Source organism: Lepus europaeus, chromosome 22 (assembly GCF_033115175.1).
Source record: "Lepus europaeus isolate LE1 chromosome 22, mLepTim1.pri, whole genome shotgun sequence".
In the NCBI taxonomy this organism is placed as follows: domain Eukaryota; kingdom Metazoa; phylum Chordata; class Mammalia; order Lagomorpha; family Leporidae; genus Lepus; species Lepus europaeus.
In genome coordinates this window covers 16552653-16563230 of record NC_084848.1, presented here as the reverse complement: position 1 = coordinate 16563230, position 10578 = coordinate 16552653, and the positions used below count along the sequence as shown (strand labels likewise).

The 10578-nt window shown below is 36.0% G+C and overlaps 1 pseudogene; it reads left to right on the top strand.

The window, feature by feature from the left end:
* The first annotated feature begins 9161 nt into the window (after nucleotides 1-9161).
* On the top strand, nucleotides 9162-9568 carry LOC133751221 (putative heat shock protein HSP 90-beta-3; annotated as a pseudogene).
* The last annotated feature ends 1010 nt before the right edge of the window (nucleotides 9569-10578 follow it).

The following is a 10578-nucleotide window of genomic DNA, read 5'->3' as shown; positions in this document are numbered from 1 at the left end:
CATGAGTCAAACACCTGCCCCTCTCTTATTGTAAGTTCTATAAAAGTGATGAGTAAGAGAAGTTCAATCATAAATGTGGTTTAATATTTTTATTAAACTGAAAAAAAATGATGACATATGTTGGAGACCAGCCCGAGCTGGTGGTCAGGCTCCATGCTTGATTCCAGATTCCTGCTAATATACAACCTGGGAAGCAGCACATTATAGCTCAAGTATTTGGTTCCCTATTACCCACATGGAAGACTCAGACTGAATTTCGAGGTCCTGCCTTTGGCCTGGCCCATCCCTAGCTATAGCAGGCATTTGGAGAGTAAATCATCAGGTGGCAGCTCTCTTTGTCTCTGTCACTCTGCCTTTTAAAATAAATAAATTCATTAAAGATAAAAAGAATGTAAAGTAAGGGAAATTAAATATCGTGTTACTTTTTATAAATGGAACTATTTATCCTAAAATATTTATAATAAACTTACACACAAATATATTTTTCTTAGATATCCAGCTTTTAAACATATACCAACATATTATGGACCAGCACGCTCCGTTCCATGGGTAGTGGTGAGCACAATGAGCCTTTGCTTACCTAGTTACTTGCCCACATCTTTTACCCTATTCCCATTCTCTTTCTCTGTGATCTGTTTTCACATCCATCTCCCACCTGGACTGTGACCCATCTCAGATTAGAAGATGTCTTATTCACCTTTGTTCCCAGCACCCATCCCTGTGTCTGGCAGAATGTAGGTGCTTGGCAAGATTGGTTTAGTGGATGAATGAATTGTGTAAAAAGTGCTCACATGCCAAAGTTGGAAGGAAACATACCCAAAAAGTAATGCTCATTTCTGGATTGAGAGGTTTTGAAAATTTGCTTTTGAAAAATAATATTTTCATAACTTTAACATTAATGAGCATACTTATAGTAGTTTAAAGGAAAGAAATTTTGAAAATGTGGGCTTCATTCCTTTATCTTACTCTGCAACCCAGTCCCATTTACTTTCAACTTCCATAACAGTTTCACTTGGTGTTACAGTTTTTCTGAATACGATACTTACATTGCTATACTGATATACTTCTTGATTTGTCTCTAATATTTGAAAATATACCTATTTTAAAATGCCAAAACATGCCCATATTTTCTATACAATATTCTAGTATTTGAATCACAATTTTGAGTTAAATGGATAGAAAGCAGCTATAACTTTATACCTTTGTAAATGTTGTTCACTGCCAAGCCAAATAATATATGTTGTTTTCTTTCTTATAAAAATTGCTCTCCCCCAATAGGGTATTTGTTTTATATTACTCAACTTAGACTAGGAGTTAACCTTGAGGATAAAAGACATATACTAAAGATGATGAATAAAATTTCAGAACAAGCATTCTTCATGACCAGGGTGTGCCTATTGTTATAGTTCTTCAATGTAAGAGTATAATTTCTTTAACTCTTTAGCTACTATTTCTTGGGATTTCTGCTATGTGGTATTGGACCTACTCCTAAACTCCTATTTTGTACTTTTTTAGGATTTATTTGTCTGACCTTCTGAAGAATATTAGGTTGTGAGATCAAAGAAACCTGTGTGAAAATAACCTTGTATCACATTTTCTTGGACAACTACTTTACATCTTTAAGCCATGGCTTTATCAATGAAATCTGTACTCTAAAACCTGTTTTGAAATCTTATTCAGAGGCTTACATTACAAATTGCATTAAGTAGCATCAATAACAAACATAGGGAGAGTTATCATCTTTGAGGTGACCATCCCTGGCTGGCAGAGTCCAACAATGCTCTGACCCTTTGCTTTCCATACCCACAAAGGATATTTGTTGGACATACACATTTATACCATTCAATTTCCTCTGTTTTCTTCCTCTTCTTTTTAAATTTTGGGAGTCTTCAATACCCTCCCATGTGCTCAACCTCAGACTCCTTTATTAAATTCCTTTTCTTAATTTCCTGGGTCCTGAAGATATTTCTTGGTGCCTTAGCACCATCCACAAAGTATTCTTAGGGATAAAACAGACTGAAAACTTGAAAATCTGACTTTTGCCAGCTTGACTTTAGTCCCATAAATTGGAAACAGAGTAAGCAATGTTGATACATATTTTTTATTTGACATTAAGGTTTATTTTCAGACAGAAACCTTGTGATTGTGAGCATAAATGCTTTTAAGAAACCTGCTTATAATTATCAAAAATGTGAAAGTTGACAAAGATGAATGAAATAAACATTGTAACTATGAAAATATACAGCTTTCTGTACATTAATATGATAATTAATGAGATAGTTTTAGACACATAAAGAATTGGTTATTCTATTTATCATTGAATAGTTTAAATTTCTTTCCCCTTCTACTTTAAAGGCAAATATAATGCATGAGACTTAAAGAAACCATGGATTTATTTTGTGTTGGTATTTTTTAAAGGTTTGTTTATTTATTTGAAGGGCAGAGTGACAGAGTCAGAAACAAAAACAGAGACAGAGAGAGGAAGAGAGAGAATTTCCAGCTGCTGTTTCACTCTTCAAGTAGCTGCAACAGCCAAGTCTGGGCCAGGCAAAAGCCAAAAACTCCATCCCAGTCTCCCACATGAGTGACAGGAGGCCCAGTACTTGGGCCATATTCAAAGAGGCACATTAGCAGAGAGCTACATCAGAAGTGGGATAGACAGGATTGGAACTGGCACTACGCTATGGAATACTAGAGTTTCAGTTGGTGACTTACCCCGCTGCTCCACAACACCAGCCCTAGTGCTTTCCTGTTTGTGTTTGTTTTTTTAACTGAAGACTTTTAGAGAAGTCTATTTCACTTCCAATGCCCATTTTATAGATGGAATCATTTTTAGCTCCCTAATTTATACCATTTTAGATAATATAGTTCCAATGTGAAGCACCCTGTCTTATACTGCAAAATCTAATTTTAGATAATTAGGAAGAAGAGAATAAAAAGAGGTAGTCAAATCAAAATAGAAAATAAGGGAATGTACATGTCTTTCCATGTAAGGGAAATACTTGAGCCAAAAAAAGTAGAAGCTGGGGCAACAGTAAATGTAAGTAGACCAAAATATGAGATCTGAATGTTTATGGAGTACCTTTTATAGATTAGTTGTTGAGCTACCTGATTTGGAAGTAATATCTTTCAGAATCCCTCCTAAAAATTAGATATTGAAATTCTCTATCCCTTATAGAGATGGGACCATTGAGTCTCAGAATAAGCAGCCCAAAGTCATTAAAAAATGAGGTGATGTTATATTTTGAATCTAAATTGGTTAAAAATCACCCTAAATTTGTTCAAAATTATTTCATGTGCAAATAAAAAAATGACCCAGATCAAACACTACAATACATCTCTCCCAAGAAGAAAAATTGAAATGTTGAATTAAGAAAGGAATATGATCCCAAAACAACCATCCAGCACTTTCCAAAGTAAGACCAACTTAAAAGAATGGAAATAATTTCTTTTTGCTTTCCAAAGAAAATAAACAGTACATTCACAGGGGAAGGAAATTAAAACCAGGACTTGATTAAAAACAAAAATTCTTCTGACTCTCATGCCGGTTAATATCTACAGGTCTACATGTTCACCAAATAGCATTATTTATATTTATATATTATATTAATATCATTGCAGGTATTCAACCAAAGGTAATTTTTTAAAAGAAATCCTTAGTTCACAGGAGAGAAAAATATTTAGGATTTATTAGAAGGAAATTCAAATTGAAATATAGTAATATTTGTTTTATCCTAAGTACAAATTTTATCTGTTTTGCTTTAGTGTACTTCAAAAAAATACAAAAAAAAGATGTTATTTGTAACCTTATTGTAAAATGGAAGAAAACACATATTGCTAATAAAGCAATTGAAAAACTGGTAATAAGGATACACTGATTCAACCCAGAATACAAAGATTGTCCTAGGTAGCAGAAAGGGTGTGAAAATTGTGAGTTTTGAACTAAAAAATCACACATTTTAGTTTGGAATATTGATGCATTGCAAGTAAAAATGGAAGTTGCACTTTCTCTAGTTCGCTTAAAATCATTTCCCACAAAGAATGTGAGACCATATTAACAGCGTCTATCTTATTTAAATTAGAAGTTAATGACCATAAAATCATTAGTCTTCACTTATATCCTATAATTGAATCAATGCAATTGATTTTAAAGCTCAGAAGCGCTCCACATTTCAGTAAAGCATACAGAGGCTTTTAAGATGCTGATGTAGCTCCATAAACAAGCCTATCAGATTGATAAGAATTCCCAGAAGAAATGGAAAAAGACAGAATTTCTGGGCTCAGAATTTTCAGTGACCTGAAATTCATCCTGTTTTTTTTTTTAATCCTCATTCTTGACCTCTTCAAGAGAGAGTGTAAGTTATGCAAAGCAGAATATAATGAGATTCACATGTTCAGATTATATGCAGTCTCTATTCTCCACAAAACCACACACAGAGAGAAACAACTGTGTAGGTGCTAGAACATACTCAATAACTTGCATTAAACAAGTTGAATTTTCATTTGAATCTGAGGAGAAATATTATGGAATCATGTTCAATAGGAACCAGTGACTGAATAATAGCTCTTTCTGCCCCCCCACTGGGACTTCTGGGAGCTGTACACTTACCACACAGTGGTATGAGCCATGTGGTGACATCCTATAAAGTCATCACTTTCTAAGGTCATCAGATATATGGAGAAAAGGCCAAGAAGCCTTCCTACTGAAGTCTAACCAGAAAGTAAACAGAGGTACACCATTAATTTAGATGGAAAAAAAAATAAAAAGAATTAATGGATGTTCCATTTCTGAACAATTTTCCCTGTGAATTAAGCCTCACTTTATTAAAAAAAAGAAAAGAAAGAAAACAAGAGTACTGCCTAAGTGGATTTATAGGTTTTTTTCTTTTAATAAATTGCAATTGATTTTTGCAAGTAGGTATACTATTTCTCTGAAGTTTAATCAATTATCAAAAATAGCAATTCACAATTTTCATCAAGTTTCACCCCTGTCATCTTCATTTGTTTAGTTTTCTAGCTCATCTCCTGACACCTCAACGACCATGCAGTTACTGAAGTATCTGAAGGGAATAATGAGTTGAAGTCATGGAATTTCACTACCTGACCATCTCAAAAAGAATTATAACTTTTAAAATATTTAGCTTCTGTATATTCTACATGATTTAAAATACAAATTCATGAAGGCAAGAATTAGAAAAATCAAAAATATTTCTTAGAAGTAAAATCTATAGTGGACAACCAGTAGGAATTATACATACACACACACACACACACATACATTATCACAATACTTTTCTTTTAACTGACTGCACTCACAAATGACGTTTCAGTAATATCAACATTATTTTACTAATTTTAAAATTTCTACTAGTAAGAATCTATGCCTGAGGCACACACTTTCCAAAGGGAGATCCCTATAAGTACAGGGAAGGAAAAGTAAGTAGAAATGTCAAATATATGTAACTAGCAAAGGGAAAAGCATTTCTATAATCTGGCTGAATGCAAGTTTCTGACAATGACCAGGGCATTCACATACACACCGAACTTCAGTGTCTGCATCGTGAGGTTGTTCAGTCGCTGGTGTTTGTTACAGCTATGCACTGCTTTGGTGCTCAGGTTGAAACCGCATGTTGCTTTTCCCTTTCATTTTAGGCCAATACCTAAAGCCACACAGCAGGTGCTGTCTCAGGAATGTCACCATCTAGTAAAAGTACTGTAACATAACACAGAGACAGTGGATTTCTCTTTGGATGTACTTTGCTTTCATTGACAGATTGCATTACTAATAAGACAGTGTCTCAAAACTCAAGGCAGAAGAATATATATGTTTTATCATTCAAAAAAAATATCCACTCATGTTAGTTTTGCTTGGGCAATGAACCCCAGTGTGGGTGACAGAAATCAAGAAAGCAACTGGCAGCAGCTGCACACCCTCCCTCAGTCTGCAGTTGGAGTAGGAAGGTTAACACAAAGTCTTCCAAAAGACAGTTTTGTGAGTTCCTTTGGTGCTTCACACAATGACACCTTAATTGGCTTCCTAAGTGGGTTTTGTGGAAATAATATAAAGAAAAAACAGTTCTAAAGGAAAGTGAGTGATTTAAGTAACTCAATTCCATTCCAGTGTTTCAAGAGAGTACAAGAGTGGCAAAGTTAAATTACGTAAACTGAAGGAATCAGAACAGGAAAGTAACAACTTTGAGATTAGATAACACTACTTTGGGATGCAAAAGCTTTGAGTTTAAAGACTGAACTCTTGGACCCTGGATACTCACTTATTATACTTCGCTGAAAAACTATGATGTTCATGTTTTTATGATGTTCTTGTTGTACCTGTGTTTCTCTTTAAAAAACCGGATATTGAAATTTCCAAGGAAAGATAACTAGTTGGACTACTTGTCTTCAGAAGAAATTTCATATTCTAGCAAATTATATCATAGAAAATATACCAGACACAGAAACAGCACTAAAATTTAAACATGGGGGTTTGATTTTCAGTTAAAACATTGGCCCAAATTGCTTTAACTGTAGTTGCCTTTAGGAGGAAATCTTCCCTGGACCCAGGCTAAGAGTGAAGCAAGTGAATCAGCATTGCTTACATGAGTGATGCCTTCACATGACCCAGAACCATCTGAGGTCAGACCATGCCCCTCTCCAGGCATTAAAATTTCATGCAATAAAAGACTTTAAAACATTGCCTATGGGATCTGAGTAAGTAATATTCCTAATGGAGAATATTTGTCATTACTTCCAAAGCTTATATAAATTATACTCCCAGAGTTATTCTTCGCTCTGTTAATGGACAGAAAGGAACTTAAGCAAAATTTGTAATATGCTTTCATAATAGCCAGTCTTGTAGGCATTTGCCCTACAGCTGTCCATCATCTTACATTTTCAGATACAGCTAATGCTGATGAAAAGCTTGAGCACCTGCTATACTCCAAGACTTTATATGCAATATCTCGTTGATCCTGTTGACCCAGTGAAATAGCTGATTTTCTATTTTTGATGAGAAAATGTCAGTCAGTTAATAATTAGTCATGGGTCACACAACTGGAAATTTTTGAGCCAGGATTTGTATCTACGTTAGTCTGAAAACTTAAGTTCATGCAATGATAGGCCACCTCCTTTAACAGAAAATACCACTGGTAGTTTTCCCTCCTTACCATGCTAATTGTCATACAATAGCACTCATCACTTAAACTCTTTCCTTACTTAGACATTTTTTTTAAAATTGAACTAAATTAAGCTGAATAAACTGTGTCAAGTAAATTTCAGAAGGTTTGGGTATTGAATGGAAGTGAAAATCTTGCCAAGTTTCACAGCCCACTCTAAACCTTCTGGGCGGTAAGTTTACAGAACAGATTGAGTATTTTAAGATTCAAATTCCTTGTTTTTGACAAGCTGTAATGTCTTATATCTAAGTACAAAGGCACACAAATGAATTCTTTGGACATCAAAGCATTCATAAACAGAACCATATCAGGTTGTTTTTGTACATATTACATGTACTCTACAAAGGCTTTTAAATTTGGTGTCATCCATTCAAAGGGTCTGTACAATGCTTCTTTTCAAACCCATTCATTTCTTATTGGAAATTTCATGACTATTAATTCATAAATATTTTCCTTAAAAGCAATGCTTAAGCAGAATATGAATAAATAAATCAATGAGTGGAAAGAGAACTGTGTAGTTTACAAGGAATGAGATACATATATGAGGAATTAGTAGGGTATGTGTGTGTGTAAACTCAAAATGCAGAACATATCTTTGTTCACCATTTAATTTTGGACAGTAGCTTGATTTCAACTGCCTTTCTTAAACTCTTGTTTGAAAAACTGGCCTTTGCATCCTATGAGAACAGTTTTTCTCAAGAGATTTCTGGTACTTTCTGATTCTGGTTGGACTGGAAATACCACAAAAACAACTTTCCTTATGGTATTTTGGCACTTCGACCATCAGGACCAGATGGTACACAGAAGTGCAGAGGAAGCATTGGATATGAATAATGATACTTTAAAAAAAAAAATCACCCAGTCTTCTCTAACTTTATTGCATTTCAGATGAAGGTTCATGCCAATCCATACTCTGATCTGAACATATTCATCCATTTTCAATGGAGGACAGTTTGAAGACTGGACTGTATTTAGATAAATTCCAATTCTTGATTTTGTCCCATGAATTTGAATCTCTATCACTTTTTAAGCAATGACACAAACCCCAAAACTGTGGCATAATGAGGAAAGGGTAGGAAAGATCACAGATAAAGTATTAAGTTTGAGAATCAAGTCTGGACAAAAGGAAGCATCATTTTCATCACCAAGGACAGCAAAATAATGTGACTACAGGAAAGCAAAGATGTGATAAAAAATGTGCCCAACAAGTGCCCCCATCTATGGAGCAATGTGTGCTGAATTCTCAAAAGAGAAATGCAGCTAAGGTCTTAAAAGCGATGTTTTTATTTACACAAAGAAGGCTGAAATGTTGCATTGGATGCTTGTCTAGCTTTTGTTTGTACATATTCTTCATTATTTACTCTTCAGAAACGCAATCTTGGGTAGTCTAAAAAATTCAACATTGACATATCTTCACTAAATCATTTCCAAATTATAATTAACACAAAAAGTTCCAAATTTAAACATTTACTTATTGGCACCTTCTGATGAAAATGTTAAAAAGTAATATAAAGTAGTCAGTAGTTATGAAACAATATTAACTTAAAAAACCACAGATAGAAAAGTGAGACTTGAGATTTTTAAACTCATTATTTGTTCCTTGGAATTTCAAATTCACCAGGAAAATATCATAAACAAAATGAAGCATTTTGTATTTCTTTTTATAATGTATAATCAGACTCTCCAAGAGAATGAAAAACTAGGTAGGTTTTCCAACATTATTTATCCATGTAATCTTTTTTTCCAGAAAGGACCTTGCAAGACATAATGACCCAACTTTTAAGGAACAAAAGGATAACCTAGTTTAAAGGATTCTGAACTCACTCTTCAGTTTTCATACAGCTGCATATTAAAAAGAGCCACTTTTGAAAACCCTTAGCAAGAAAGTACTAAGAACAAAATCCTTACTTACAAACTATAACATGCTGCTTCACTGAGACTTTTTAGAAAAATTAAAATCCAGGATTAAACGCAATACAGCCAATTGCCTGGCAGCTTCTGCCTTGCTGCATCATGACTAGCACCCGTGGCAGGACAGCCGCCATGAAGAGGATCATGCAGGCCCACACACTTCGAGACAACTCTACCATGGGCTGCATGATGGCCCCAAAGCACCTGGAGATCAAACCTGACCGTCCCATTGTGGAGACGCAGAGGCAGACAAGAACAACAAAGCTGTCAAGGACCTGGTGGTGCTACTATTTGAAACTGTGGTGCTCCCTTCTGGCATCTCCCTGGAGGGGACCCACTCCGACTGCGTCTATCACATGATCAAGTTAGGCCTAGGCATTGATGAGGATGAAGTGACACCAGAGCAACCCAGCACAGCTGTTCCTGATGAGATTCTCCCTCTTGAAGGAGACGAGGATGCCTCCCACATGGAAGAAGTAAATTAGGAACCCCAAGCTGGAAACCTTATGCCCTCTTTATAGAGTCCTCATGGCTCCCACAGCAGCCTTGAGTGGCTCTGTCCCATGGCTTCCCTGTGGATATCTAGTGGTCTTTTTTCCTCTCCTGTCCTGTGTCTTTAGGCAGGAAACAAGTACCTCAAGCCTCCATCCCCTCCTTAATGGGACAATGGAGTTGGATGTTGTATATTATGGGTCTTTTGTGCTATTGTTGTTGTTGATTTTGTTTGAAAATTAAAGTATGCAAAATTTTAAAAAAAATAATCAGAATTCAGGATTAAATCTGAAACAGCCAAATAGCCTTATATTATCCTGAAGAAATCTGAGTGCATGAGTACAGAGTGGGCATCAAAAATTCACCCATGAGATGGGTATTTGGTGAAGATGTCACTTGAGATGCACTCATTCCTTATCAGAGTATCTGGACTCTGATTTCAGTTACACCTGCTTGCTAATGCACACTCTGTGAGGCAGAAGGTGAGAGCTCAAGTACTTGTGTCCTTGTCACCAACTGGTAAACCCGGATTGAGATCCTGGCTCCTGCTTTGGCCTGGCCCATCCTTGGTTTGGTGGACACTGGGGAATGAACCAGTGGATGGGAGATCCCTCTCACTCTCTGTTTCTTTCTGTGTTTGTCTTTCAAATAAATAAAATAAATTTTATGGACTAGTGTTGTGGCATAGTGGGTAAAGACATCACCTGAGATTCTGGCATCCCCAGTGGACACCAGTTCATGTCCTAGCTGCTCCACTTCCAATCCAGTTACTAACCAGTGTGCCTGGGAAGGCAGCAGATGGCCCAGGTGCTTGGACCCCTGCCACCCATACGGGAGACATGGATGAAGCTCCTCGCTACTGGCTTTGACCTGTCTCAGACCTGGCCATTGCAGTCATCTAGGGAGTGAACCAGTAGATGGAAGATGTCTCTGTCTCTGTCTCTGTCTCTCTCTTTCTCCATGTCTCTTCCCTTTTGCTCTGTAACACTGACTTTCAAATAAG